The following is a 15,079-nucleotide window of genomic DNA, read 5'->3' as shown; positions in this document are numbered from 1 at the left end:
AGGTTTCGTTTCTTTACATTGCCTTGCAGTAAATTAAAACTTGTACGTGTATGTAAAAATCTTTCTATTGGTTATCTTTAAACAGATCATTTCCATAATATAGAATGACCTTCTGAGAATTTATCTCATTGTCTTCAGTGTCTCTTATGGACATGAGCTGCAAACTCACTCTTGCTGGGGTGTATAACAATGAACAAGACACTTAAACTCTTTGTATCCTAATGTTTCCCATTAAAGACACTCATTTCAGACCCAAGGATAAGAAGCCCTACATAAACACAGTGTTGTTTTCCTTATATAAACATGAACTGTGATGGTACTGGGTGCTTTATTTCCTTATATATGTTAAGCACTGTTCTTTGTAAAGATTCATCTCTTTTTATGCAATTTATTCTTGACTGTGCCAAGAATTGTGATCAATTGGGAAGCCAGCCTGGTTTCAATTCTTTTAAAGATAAAAGGTCTAGTAAAAAATGAACAGGTCTGATTATTTCCTGCCTTGCTGCTTGTGAACTTATTATATCTGTATAGAGCGTATACAAAGTGCTACGATTCTGATTTTTTGCATTTTGTACATACTTTAACCTTACCCAGTGGATTATTTAAAATAAAAGCAATTAAAAATCAGACCCATGGTTGTTGCAGATAGAGTAATATGGTCTCATTTATTTCAAATCAATTATGTGCATACTAAGCCATCTTAGAGGTGTACTCAGGTTAATTAACAAAAAAATCAACAAAAAAAGAGAGAGAAACATATGAGTACTAACCACAGTCTTTTCTACAAGCAAGTGCAAAATACTCTACCGTATTGAATTCAAACCCAATCTAAAGCAGGGGAATTACACCTTACTATGGCAATTTTGAGCCTAAGGTGGCAGGTGAAAAGTATCAAACTTAAACACATTAAATTGTCTTTATTTTCCGTGTAAATCACCTATATAGCTGCACTTTCCATAAAAAAAGAGTAACATTTAAAACTTTTCACTGTTAATTGAGGTATTTCTTGCTACTGAATAACAAGATTTTAAACACAAAGGGTAGTCTCCTTTATTTTGCTGATTACTGTCAGTAACATTGACTATTCCAAAACTTTTATCACAAAATAGTGCAAAGCCTACATGCAATATTCATGGTCATCACACTTTTCTCTGTACTTACACAGCTGCATGGACAGCAGTTAGAATATTCTGTCATGATTTTCAAAAACAGACTGCAGATATTTGCCAAAGATTTTTTTCTTCTCTAGAAGTTTATGGACTTTCTCAAACTAAATTATACATGAAAGGACTGACACTTTATATAAGACCTACAATTTTTTCTGGGAGATGATTAGAAATTATTCTCCACCAAATATGTTCATAAAGTATTCTTATGTTGTGAACTTAGGTGACACTAAAGAAAGTGAATTTGGTTAAATTGGGATTATCAAGAGCTGATGGGCAGTCTACATGACTGGAATGTTATAATCACAGATGTCTGGATGGATTAGAAAAAGATCTCCAAAGATGTCACTTTATATTATTCGCCATCCACAGACAACAGTTTCAATTAATAACATATATATGTATCCAGGCTTACTTCACAAAGTTGGGATAAATTATGAGGGAGGCTGACTTGAAAGAAAAAGATAAAAATGTATTAAAGTAAATGGATAAATTTTAAGAAGCTAATCTTGATGGCAAAAAAAAAATGTGGTTCCATAATCAAGAATTAAAATAACTTTGTTTAATAGTTATTATGTGTGCTGAAAAAGTCTATATTGGTTTATGAACTACCAATACAAAAGCAAATGGGAAATAAATGGAAATAAATGCAATTAATGTAAATTATGAGTCAAAAGGTGAAAAAAATTATGAAAGGAGTTAAAGACATCATGGAATACTCCATGCCCACCATGACTTCCTTCAATATGAGGATTAAAAGAATACTAGTAACAAAATAAATTATAGTAATGCTGCAAACATACTACTTGATATTACTGATTAAAATAATAAAACTACAGAAAGTATTTAAATTAATATTTCTAATATTTTGGAAAGAAACTTGATGGAGTGATAAATAAAGTCAGAGTAATTTGATCCTTTTCTACAGAAATATAAAGCAGAAAGAGACCACCATGGTCATCTGTCGGGGGAGTTTCTGGCTGCTACATGGGCTACTACAATAGAAAGCACCTGTGCCTCGTCAGGACAGGTGCTGTGAGTCACGTTGGTCAGCCGGAGACCACGTGACTCATGGATGGTTAAAGGCGGGGCACTCCCAAGAGGGAGTGGGGCAGTTCCCTCCTGGAGACTGGAGTGATAGGAGCCCCTGGAGAGTGTGAGTCAGAGCTCTCTGCTGGAGTGAGATAATAGCGAGTTTGGATCAGCCTTCTGATCATGAGATACATCGTGGTCGCAACAGCCGTTTGGTTGCGACCCACTGTGAGAAGATACAGGCAGTCCGCGACAGTCGTCTTCTCTGAATTTTAATATAGAAGCCAACTGACTTCTCTGAATCAATGCATTTGAACTAAAACTCTATCTCAGAAAAATATCCAAGCATGTTTACAAAAATGCTGCGAATAATCCACTGCACTGCAAAAACCACTGCTATCCTGACTAAATTGTTCCAGTAGTTACTTTTTCTGATTATTTAAAATTGGTGAGCCTGAATCTTGAGCCTGAATTTGCCTGGCTTCCGGTTGCAACTGCTATCTTGCAGTTATGGCAATGCAGTTTTCAGTGAGCTGACCAGACTTGGAGGTACTTCTTTCTCCCTCTAGCATTAGACAGTTGAGGTTATTACTTCCCCACATCACTTAACCTCATGTTACATGAGGTGAGTCTCTGCCTACCTCTCAGGCATAAAAATTACCTAAGACACTCAAAGTAATTGTCATACTTAGAAACGTAGTAGCTCAGTCATGTTTCTATCCAGATGGGAAAAGACCTGACAGTAAGGACAGCAGAATTTTCCTAAATATATTTTGTTGATCTAAGCTGATGTACTTTGAAAAATGACAGCTTCGTGCATCTAATTAACTTTACTTTTAACTTTACTTCAGTTTCTGTGCAGAAATCCCAGAAATTAAAACACACATAAATATACCTGTGTAAATAACAACATAAATCAGAAGGGAAGATGGAGAACTGACACAACGACAAAAACTATTAAAAAATAGATAGAGAACTTATAAGATTCTGCTTCATGGGAAGCAGATTTCATTCTTTAAAATGTTCAGGGAGATATTGTTAGGCTAGCTAACACTTGTTTGGTAATTAAGTTTCTAATAAGTAATTGGACTTGTTTGATAATTTTTCACATTAAAAGTTGTTTTAGAGAGATTGAGGATATTCAACTGTTACTAATTTTTGAAAGAAAGCAAGAGTATTTACACGTTCTCTAGATGGATCAAAATAAAATTAACTGAAATCAAATGTTGAAGACTGATCACCAGTCACCTGCAAAACAAAGTGCTGCATTTAAATCTATAACTCTTAATATATCCCATTAGTTTCCATCCTCAATCCCTATGTAAATGTTATTGGAGAATTCATGGAGCCTATCAGACATGCAATTGGTATGAATTTCCTAAGAGCCTGAGCTCTAAATGCAAATGCTTTCACTATTAGGCAAAAAGAGCTAAGTACAAAAGAGAAGACATTCCGTTCTGGCACATGTTGCCTATGCTTACGTTCTTGACCAAAACAAAAGATTTATTTTAATTCTTTTGAGAGTTGCAGTATCTCCACCTTCTTAAATGTCATTATGGTTTAAAACACATCAAGGGAACATTCAGGATCTCAGAGAAAGGCACAGCTCAGCACATGGCTAAGAACCTTGAATATAAACTAACTTTTATACAACATTTAAATAATATAAAAACAATTGATAATATGACTTTGTAAGCATGTAGATCCTCTTTGTAGAACCAGATCTGGCACAAACAACTTTTATATTACTATTCTATTCTTATTTGCATAGTCACAAAATCTATACCCCAAGATCTCCATTTCTTATATGAAAATAATTTAAATAATATTATTCAATTAAGTATAAATTAGCTGCCAATATTTAAAAAAATATATAAACCATTGGATGGTAGAAAACTGAATAGGCACCTGAATCTGTAGTTTATTGAAACAACAAGCCAGCTTCTTCTATGACTACAAAGAGGAATGATGGAGTTCAGTTTTCTTCAATCTCTAATTCACTCAAGATAAGAATCTGAGAGGTAAAGAAATTATTTTTGAAAGATTGAGATCTATGTATTCTAAAACCTTTAAAGAAAAACTACCAGTTAATATCACGGACCATGAATAATTCTTATTTTGTTAAATAAACCATTTCAGAAAGATCTCAAGGCAAGAAGTAAGCAATTGCCTATGATAGCAGACTGCCAGGGAACACAATGGTGACTACTTTGCTTACTTCACTTTTGCGAGGAGGTTGTTCTGTTTACACAAAAATGATGCTTTCCTTAATAGTTTTCTTATTTATCCAACATAGCTAAGAGTTTTGCTTAAGCAATAAATTTTAACTTCTTAATTTTGCATTTAACTGTTTTCAAATTTCTGTACAAAATTAACCTCACTCAAATCCAGACTAAAATATAATCATTAAGTTAATCACTTTTCTAAGATAAATAATGCAAAAATTAAGAACTTGAATAAATATATGTAACGCTATTTTTAATGCACATTATTAGATTGTGTATCTTCTCATCTAGCAATAAGCAATACCGGATCCAGTTACAACACTACATTCTTGTTATGTTACAAATTACAAAGAATCTATAAAGAATAAAGCTTACCAACCAATAAGTGCAAGCCAATTTTAGCTTGGGAAAAAATCACTGCAAGAACAACAACAAAGAAGATTAAATATTATATTGTTATGAATGCAAATATATTGCTATGTCCTTCAGATCTTTAGAAATATTTTTAGTATGAAGAGAAGGATTTGTAGAGCCTCATGCGAGATTTTTAAAGTCACCAGTTATTTACTAAATTAAAATAGTATTTGTGTGATTATCAGATGCACTGGTAAAAGACTAGTTATAGTAGACTAGTTAAGCTAAAATAGTACCAAAAGGATAAATGAAAGGAAAATGAAACTCTGTTCTCAGTCAGCTCTGCTTATTTTGTAATACAAGTTTCTACTATTTTTTCGCTATTGTCAGTGCTGAAGAGAACATGTAGCCACAGAAAAATAAGTTGAATTCGATTCCAGCTTGCACTTCATCAGCGAAGTCATTTGCTAAGGTCCTATTTCTCAAAGGACATTTGCATCTTTGTAGGAATCCGCAAAGTAGATGTCTTTGCAAATTCTGAATGTGTATCTTAGAGATAGTATCTTTATTTTCTATTGGTATGCATGCTGCTACCTGACTTTGATATTGAAAGTAGAATTTACAATGCTGACTTTTCAAAAAGGAGAGGAAAATAGATAGATTTAATCTTGAAAACATGAAGAAATAATATGAAACTTCCCAATAATAGTTACAGGTAGCTATTCTCCAGTATAGGACTAAATGATGGCATTTTAAAACTGAAGATCTTTGCATAGCAGCTGTAATATATGTCTGTCCAAGCACCTCCTCCAAAGCACCTAACCATTATTCTGTTTTTTACCCCTCTACTCCAACTGCAAGAACCTGCATTCCTTTCATCAACAACTAAACTTTTATCTTCAGAAATGACCTGAATGGCCTTGTGGCAAAATGGAGCCTTTGGAAGCTTGTAAAAGAAAAAGAAAATCCTGCTGGGTTATAAAGTTGCTTTGGCCCTGTTAAGTCTGAGTAGATTCCGTAGAGAATACAAATCAAACCTCCAAGTGAAAGTGATGCACTAAATGATTGGGGCTCTCCGGCAACCTGCAGTACTTATGAATCTTGCTTATTTTGCATATCCGAACTTTATAGTTATTGTCCAGTGGAAATAGGTATTAGCTACTTGGTGTGGAGTGAATGTCAGAAAAACTGTCAATTCTTTAATGAAAAAAATAAAAAGAATAACTCCTTTAAATAAGATTGTTTTGACTTATAAATAAAAGACATCTCAGAACTGAACCCTAACATTTTTCCTATTAAAATTTATTGCTAGTGTATAACTATTCTACATACAATTTCATAGTTGTTATGAGGAAATACACTCAGCTGTTTTAAAACTTCTAGTTTAGTAAATTATTAGTCTATACAATTACTTTGCTTAGTGTATTGACTTCAAGGAAAATTAAATTGCCAGTTCGATGCTTGAAATCTAATAAATGATACTTGGAAAAAATATTTTCCTACTATACATTTAAAAATAGGCAACATTATATCTCAAAACATTTTTAAAATCCATCAAATAGAAATGCAAAAATACGTATATCACAAATTAATTGCTTAGTCTGTTGCTTTTATACAAATTACTTGAAAATTGTGGTTTAGCAATTTTTTAGCAATTTTTAAATAAACAAGGTGGGAAATTGTTCCCCTGAGGCTTCATTAAGGCTTTATAAATGCTTACAACAATTAGGATAGATGAAATCAATATATTTACATTACTTCATTCAATAGTTCATCATGACTTTATCATTTAAGCAATGAAATACAATTAATAAATTGTTAGATAATTTTTCTTGTTTTATTTGAAAATGTTTCAGCATATTTTAACATATCATTTTTTGAAGTAGCAAAATACTCTAATGTATAACATTAATAAGCGGTGATAGACTTTACTATAAATATTGCCTCCGTTGCCAAGTAAAGTTACATACAAAGCAGAACATTACAAACATCCATTCACTCATTCTGCTGGTAATGGAAACATGGGTCTTTTGCATTATTATTCATATATGTTTTTTCTGTGGTTACATGTTCTATTAAAATACCTGCAAAGCAACACTGAAATAGTTATGGCTCTGTTTGGAGTGTGTTTTTGTTAATGCCAGCAGATTGTTGCTGGCAGAGTTTTTTCAACACTTTTAGAGCTGCTAAAACACACCCCTAAAGCTTCACTGCACTGTTATTTTACAGGTACAAATCCTTAGTAAGTAAAAGGTAAGTCAAACTGTTGACCGTGCTGAAATGGCATCTGAAATGGCTCTCTATCTAGTGACTCACTCAGAATCTGTTGATACAAATGGAAATTCTCTCACTGATGTCAGCTTTCATTTAATTACGCTTACTAAGATGGAAGTTCCTCTAAACAGAAGAATAGATCAAAAAATACGGTGAAAGTAAACTCAGGTGGTCCATTTCTGTAGTGAGGTCTACAACCATTTGCTGAAAGCGTAGCACCAGTGAGATTTGTGTGAATCACAATGCAGTACGTCAGCTTTAGGCATGTTCCACTGGCTTAAATCTCTCAGAGCTGCAGGTACAAAGGAAATTGATGGTTAGATTGCAGCGTCTCTGAAATAAAAATTCCTTTACTACATGGAATTTAAACAGGAATTTCAGGAATACAGCTTTGGAATTAAATATCTACATTCTTTTAATGTGTGCCACTAAAGGGAATTCATCATGAAAGGGAAAGTGTACATCTGTGAATTTTTTAAAAAATTGATGTAACAAAGTGGTTAACCATAAGACAGCAACCAGGCTTTCTTTGCTTGTTCTCACTGCATTTCATTCATAGTGACTGTTGGCAGCACTCAGTGTGTGGGGTTTATATATGTATTTATAGATATATACATACTGCTTGTATAGGAAGCATAGACACTTGAAAATAATTTTGTTTTCTCAAATCATTCTACAGAGGCCAACTCGTTCCCTTTAAAGCCGCAGCTCTTGAGCCAGAGACATCAGATCTAGGTAACAGCTCTAGATTTGTCCAAAGGTGCCTTATAAAAAAGAGAATGTAGCTTTCTAAGTGACTTAATTAAATTGAAAAAAAATATCCTTCTGTTCTAGCATTACCCAGACAATGCTACAAAGCTTATCGAGTCAGTCAGTTTTGAAGCTCTGAGTCTAACACAACTGTCTGTTCTAGAAGTAAAGCTCTTTGGCTCACATTAGTTTCACAACTTGTGTTATCATAATTTTATTGGAAATTGTAATAATATAAGAAAAAGAAGAATTATTCTGAGCATTTTAAGTCTTCTTAAGAACTGGATTATGAGTGATCAAAATCAGAAGACTAAATTGACTATCAAACCTCTAAACTTCTCACACATCGTCATATTAGAAACTTCTGTGTCTTATGATCTAGACTGACAACAGAATGATGTAAAAATCCGATTTCAGTGTCAGTCAATGCAACGTGATTAATTTGATGTTAAGATGCAACATTAGTATATTTTGTAGTAAAAGTTAGAATATCTTTGTAGCATCATGACACTACATCTATCTCAATAACTGCCACTGCTATTCTAAAGATAAATCTATGTGTAAAAACAAGAAATCCACAAACTGAAAAATGAATAAGTCTTTTTATATTAAATTGTCACTAACCAGATTGGATATTGATGAAAAGAAAAAGGACTTTCCAGCAGCTTCTGTGAACTAGGAGGATCTATATACGTCTAAAACTATGTGTCTGAATCTGGCCACGGAAACTGAAGGCAATCGAGAATAGCTTGTATTTAACACAGAACTTGTGAAAATGAGATCAGAGCTGAACCACAGTAATTTCAAGATGACTGAGGATGACTAGTCATTTACAGTACCAAGCTGCATTTTAACAACAACAACAACAACAACAACAAAAAAACTATAACAGATACATTAAGAGAAATGACCAAGGTAGTGGTAGCAAACAAGTATGTTTGCTCCTGTTCCTTCTTTGTCACAGACTCCAACTATAAATACTAGCTCATGAGATGCCAGACAATGCATAAGAAAACTGTTGGACACATGGACTGACAACAGCACCTACCAGTATACGGTAAATTCTAGCTAGAATACAGGTGTTCATGCTTAAACTTGCCAGGTAGCCAGGAAATATTTGAGGAGGGGAGACTAACCATGCTGAACAGAGGAAGGAGAGAGGAAGAATGATCCTCTTCAGTGTTCTCCCTCAGACTTCAGCCTCTGTAAATTAGCATGACAGATGTATGATCTGGGAATTTTTCCAGATTAATTTTTAAGAAATTAAAGCATTCAGCACTGGTTATGCTAGGAATGTTTTGGTTTACTTTTTTCCTTCTTTTTTTGGTCTGTCACAATGCCGTGAATACTTACAGATCCACTCTGATCCCACCCTTGCTTATTGAGAACTTGGACAATTAAAGCTGTCCAGGTTGCCAGGACTCAAAGAGTAAAGCTTGCTTTTCTCATTTCTGTTCCACAAAGACCAAAATCTATTCCACAAGCAAGTGTTAGGATTGATATGTGTAAATTAACGATGTACAGGTGCAGGTCTACCACTGAAATTTGGTGATAAAGGAAATAGCAAATGCAAATGTTTGAGTGCAACTCATGGCCAGAGCATAACTTTAGACAGTTGTTTAGCTTATGCTAAGAAGCTGATATCCATGCACTGGAACAACTATAATCATAGAAACAAACACATATCCACACACTCATATGTAAAGAGGAACACCACTAACAAATTTGGGTGAGCAGGTCACATGGCAGCACTGTTGATGCAGGTACTTCAACTTCTTTAAGCCTCTAAAGAAACCTCCTTCATGCTATTTTTATTTGTATTACAGCAAACTTGAAAGCATCAAAAGAGATCAGAGTTCTGTTGCAAAAGATGTTGTAAAAAATGGATGTCAAAGTCTAAACAGTCAAAGAATATAAACAGTAATTATTTGCATTGTAATATTGTCTACAGACCACAACCTTCAGGTGCCACAGAAATAGAGCAGAGACATGGCCCTAGTTCAAAATAAATTATAAACTAAGTGAAAGACCACCATTAGCAGGCAAATGTAAAAAAACAAGAGAAGCATTAGCTCTGTTTTCCTAATGACAAATCAGATTATGAAAAACTTCAAAGCTAAGTCTAGATTGTGAAGGTTTTGAACAATTATTTTGCATAACTCCTTGAAGAAATAAGCTCACAAAACTGTCTACCTGCATATGTGTGTTCTCAAGTACAGTGCCCCAGCTTCCTAAATACAAATTAGTGGACGTATACACAACTACTTAAGTCCTGAATCTGCAAAATGGTTAGAGCTGAAGTCTCAAAAATATTTTTTTCCCATCTGTTTTATCTATAGGATTTAATTAATCAAATCAAGTTTCATGTGAAGGAATGGAAATAACTCACTATATACTTGGGAATCTTTTCACCTATCAGAGCTATCTGAAAGGTAGAAATCTAATCTAATTTAACCAGCAGTCTGGGCTCCCTGGGTAGTTAAGAGAGAGATACAAATATTCCAGAGGATGAGTCATCCTTCTTAAAACAGGATGATTGACAGGCTGAGAGAGTTGGGACTGTTCAGCCTGGAGAAGAGAAGGCTTCGGGGTGATCTTATTGCAGCCTTCCAGTACTTAAAGGGGGCCTACAGGAAAGCTGGAGAGGGACTTTTTACAAGGGCGTGTAGTGATAGGACAAGGGGCAATGGCTTTAAACTGAAAGAGGGCAGATTTAGATTAGATATAAGGAAGAAATTTTTCACTCAGAGGGTGGTGAGGTAGTGGAACAGGTTGCCCAGAGAAGTTGTAGATGCCCCATCCCTGGAAGTGTTCAAGGCCAGGTTGGATGAGGCTTTGGGCAACCTGGTGTAGTGGAGGGTTTCCCTGCCCATGGCAGGGGGTTTGGAACTAGATGATCTTTGAGGTCCCTTCCGATCCTGACCATTCTACAATTCTATGATTGACATTGTAGAATTGCTTTTCCTTCTCCTTTAATTACAGAGGGAATCCTGACCAGCTCAGAACAGATATATACCCCTACATGGAGTAATATTGGGTTAGATGAATAGGAAGGCAATTTCATTACATGAAAATAATGAAGGCATGAGTGGAACACTATTTGCTGGGTTGGGTTTTTTTATAAATTTATTGGAGGAAAGAGTTCATGCAGCAGAACAAGTTGAGATATAGAAGCGTTCTACATTCAGATGTAAGCTGCTATATCTGGTTTATTTATCTAACAGCAGTTTAAAAAGGGATTTGTTAAGAGCATAGGAATATGTAAAATGAAAAAAAAAGAGTGATTGATTAACAAAATAAGATCCAACGTGATTCAGTGTATGAAAAATAAAGAATTAGACATATTCAGACAAGATGTAAATTCCACGCTGAGCATGACAACACAACTGGAACAAAGAACTTCTTTATATCTTCAAATCTTTAATCAAATATGGGTCAACTTCTTGAAGAGTATGTATGTTATAATTAGATTAGATTACTTCAAACCAAATTATTGTAGGGGTCAAATCTATCTTTAAAATCCCTTCCATCTTGGAGACCTACCTGACTACAAAATCTTGAATGATAGATATCTTCAGATGACTCAAGGAAATGTTTTTTTTTACAGAGAAGGCCTAATGTACAGTAAACTGGTCTGAACTATTGAGGCATGTGAATTCTCCCAGCAGTAGAGGCTTTCCTCTTAAATTCCATATCCTTGCTGCTTCTGGAAAAAGCAAACATCTACTTTTTTTCCTAAATTGTTTTCTGGAGTATAATCTTTGCAATACAGTTTTAATGTTGTGAGAGAGTCTCTGAGCTCATTCCCCAGTCAAACTCCTCTGTTTTGAAACCATGTTAATTTGTGAGGAACAGTGTCAGGCTCTTCTGATAGCGCTACAAGAACTCATAGAAAGAACTGATTCAAGCATGCTTTCCACTTTAAAGGAGTGTTCAAGAAATAATCTAATTTTATCTGATCTTTGCATCGAGCCTCTTCTTCCAAATTTGACAGTTTTCAACAGAACTAGATTTTCTCTCTTTTATTTAATTTTTATCACATTTCAAAAATTCTCTGAAATTATTTACCTTTGAGTTGGTTGCTCTACATGCAGGTTTTGATATCTTAAAAGTTTCTGCTAAACATTTGACATCTATGCAAAATTATATATTTTTAATTGCCATATAGACATTTGGGTCTAGTCATCTCTCACACTGGACACGAGACATCAGCTGTGTTCCATGATCAATACAATAAAAAGTTTTATAAATAGAATAATTATCTCCTTCTCCCTTCCTCTTCCTCCGATGTTTATCACATATCTACTTTTCACACTATAGATACATTTCAAGGAGCCTCTGAGAAAGGTTTGAGACAGCTCAGTTTCAAACTGTGTCCTGATTATTGCTTTGTAAACTAAAGCATAGATTCTAATGTGTTGTTTATTTTTTTTGTTTTGTTTTGTTGTGGGGTTTTTTTGTTCCTTTTTTTAACACAGCTATTGCTGTAATGACACTGGGAAAATATGTCTGTTTATTGTAGACCAAATAGTTTCCTTAAAACATTCTAAACACATGCAGAAGTTCATGATGCATAATGATTCGAATATTTCTTTTAGGTAGGTGTTCTGTATTTCAGAGGATCCATATGTGCTACAAACAGTGAACAATCAGGAACACTCACTGATTATGATATGATTTTTTTTTGGCAGCCTCTTTCTGTTGCTCTGACAGAATTGTAGTGATGCATTAGTCATTTGCATAGAAAAGATCTTGGTCCATGACAGTCATTTATTGGTGGTGCCATCTGCACTTTTTGTGAGTAGATTCTAAGATATAAAAGTATATTTGGTTCAATTGGTACTTTAAAAACTTGGATGCAGTCCTAGTCCTTTTCAGCTAAAACTGAAAAAATAAATAAAAAGCGTAACTTGCTTTCTTATTATGAACTAAACCTTAAGAATTAATTAGAAGGACTGAAATAAAAATTCAATTCAGTCATAAAATAGCTCACAAAGACCCCTGGATTTTTCATTTTATCTCAACGCACTCAGATTGCTGTAATATATATTTCCACATGTATTTTCAAAATGCCCATCATTCTTCCTGGAGATACTTACATAAATTGTCTTGTGCAAAACCTCAGTCATAGCAGCAATAAAACTACGGCTTCTCCTCCTTGAGGTCTTCTTGTTTGTACGATCATTTTGTACACATTTCAGGAAAAATCTAGTACTTAATAAAAAAATATTCTTCTGACTACGAGTTTCTGTAAATGGAAAGAATCATACTCAATTCAATTACTGGTAGAAACAAATTCCATAACTGAGTATTCTTCTCTGTGACTGCTCTGATCCTATTAAGTGCACTCTAGAGGATGTAAATTTAAGAAGTATCGTCTGTTGCTGTTGCCATGATAAGACTCATGGAGTTTGCAGATCGTTGAATTAATTAGGCTCAGGCTCATGCAGAGCTTTTTAGATTAGTGAGCATGTACTGAATCCAGAACTAGAGAAAAAAAACTCACACTTTCAGACTGATTTACAGAAATACTTACAATCCGCTATACTTTATGAAAAACAGACCATTGAAGATCCAATCTTAACAGCACACCTTACCTTAGAATAACTATTGTAGTGCCTATTACCGGATACAAACTTAAGGATTTCCTGATGTTCAGATATTTAAATGAAGAACAGAAAGTGAAATTTTGGCTGCATTGAAAAACAACAGAAGTCTCCTTGACCTAATTGGATTGGGATTTGTAGCACGGATTTTAAGACAAAACAACTTAAATGTTCTGAAAATGTGAAAAAAAAATAAGCACCATTCTCTAACAGTAACTGATATGTGGCATCAAGGCATATAGGAATTCCAGCTCAACAGAAGTTCTGCTGTGGTCACAGGATGAAACAGTAACTCTTGAGAGTTAGCGAGCAGAGATGAAGAAGTACTGTTTCCACTCAGATTCATCCAAACTGTATTTCTTTTGTTTCCATTAGGTTTGGAGATGCAGAGTACACAGTGATTGATAAAATAATTTCTTGGCTAATTTGTAGCATTCATGATCGAAACTCACACCCAAACTCCAAAAGATTTCACAGTCTTGTCTAGTCTTCTGATATGACAAAGAAATTTTTTCTACATTCTTAGCAACATCATCTTCCGTTTCAGGGATGATATTGTGAATCTACAGTTTCTTGTACAGCTTCTATACTACAGTACAAGTTTCTTGCTCTGTAAAATAGAAGTTTGCCTGAGATATGATAGGCAAATGACAAGACATCTAAGAATTCAGATTATTGTTTCAAAACATTTCTGACAAGTACTTAGGATCTTATTGCATAATTCTTTGTCATTTTATTTAAAAAAAATATTTTCAAACTACATGTATTTTTGTTTCAAAGCTTTAGAATATAAAAACTTGATGGATATTTAATCAATAATTTAAATTATAAATATAGAAAAAAAAAAAATTCCTGGCTATTTAAGAATGTATTTTTTAATCTAGTTTAGGGATGACTTATTTTTTAATCACTCCACTAATATGAAGTGGAAAGCTAAGTTAGATAGATGACTACATCTTGTCTATATTCACTGAAGAAAACAGTGATTTAATTCTGATTTTTCTTGATTTTGTATGTATTTCAAATAGAGGTTTTAAGAGGTTGTGAGAAATATTAAGAACCACGATAGCTGCACTCCATTTCTGCTACTATTTTTTTTTTTTTTTTAAACATCTAACAAGTAATTTTCATTTTTCTTTTGCAGGACTCTGTTTCATCATCCACACCATAACTATAATATACATGTGGAAAGTACGTACTTCAGTTAGTGCTATAAATTTAATGAATACTTCTAAAGCGTTCAGAGATCCTAAGAAGGGGGGCCTCATGTAAGTATAGAATACTAGTAGATGTCTTGCTTTCTTCTGCAAACGACAATGCTTAATTGCTCTTCCAAATATGCCTCTCCAAGGGAATGCAAGACATGTTTGAGGAACACAAGGGGGACCTTCTATTGTGGAATGCTCTAACAGGCTGTAAGCAAAGGAGTAATAATGGCTGAATTCACTTGGGAGAGGAGGGTAAAGTAATATGGAAAAAATGACAGAATACCATTCCGTCACATCCTTCCCTTTTGTCTGAGGCAGAACTACAGGAACTAACAGCAACAAGGGGTCTTAGATAGTGACAAACCAGTATCAGAATGTTCCAATTTATTAGATTACACATTACCCATTAAGATATCTTTAACCTGCACAAATTTTGCAGCTGCATTGAAAAGGAATCAAACTTT

Source organism: Tauraco erythrolophus, chromosome 6 (genome assembly GCF_009769465.1).
Source record: "Tauraco erythrolophus isolate bTauEry1 chromosome 6, bTauEry1.pri, whole genome shotgun sequence".
Taxonomy (NCBI): Eukaryota; Metazoa; Chordata; class Aves; order Musophagiformes; family Musophagidae; genus Tauraco; species Tauraco erythrolophus.
The sequence above is the reverse complement of the archived record's forward strand: the minus strand, read 5'-3'. Positions refer to the sequence as shown.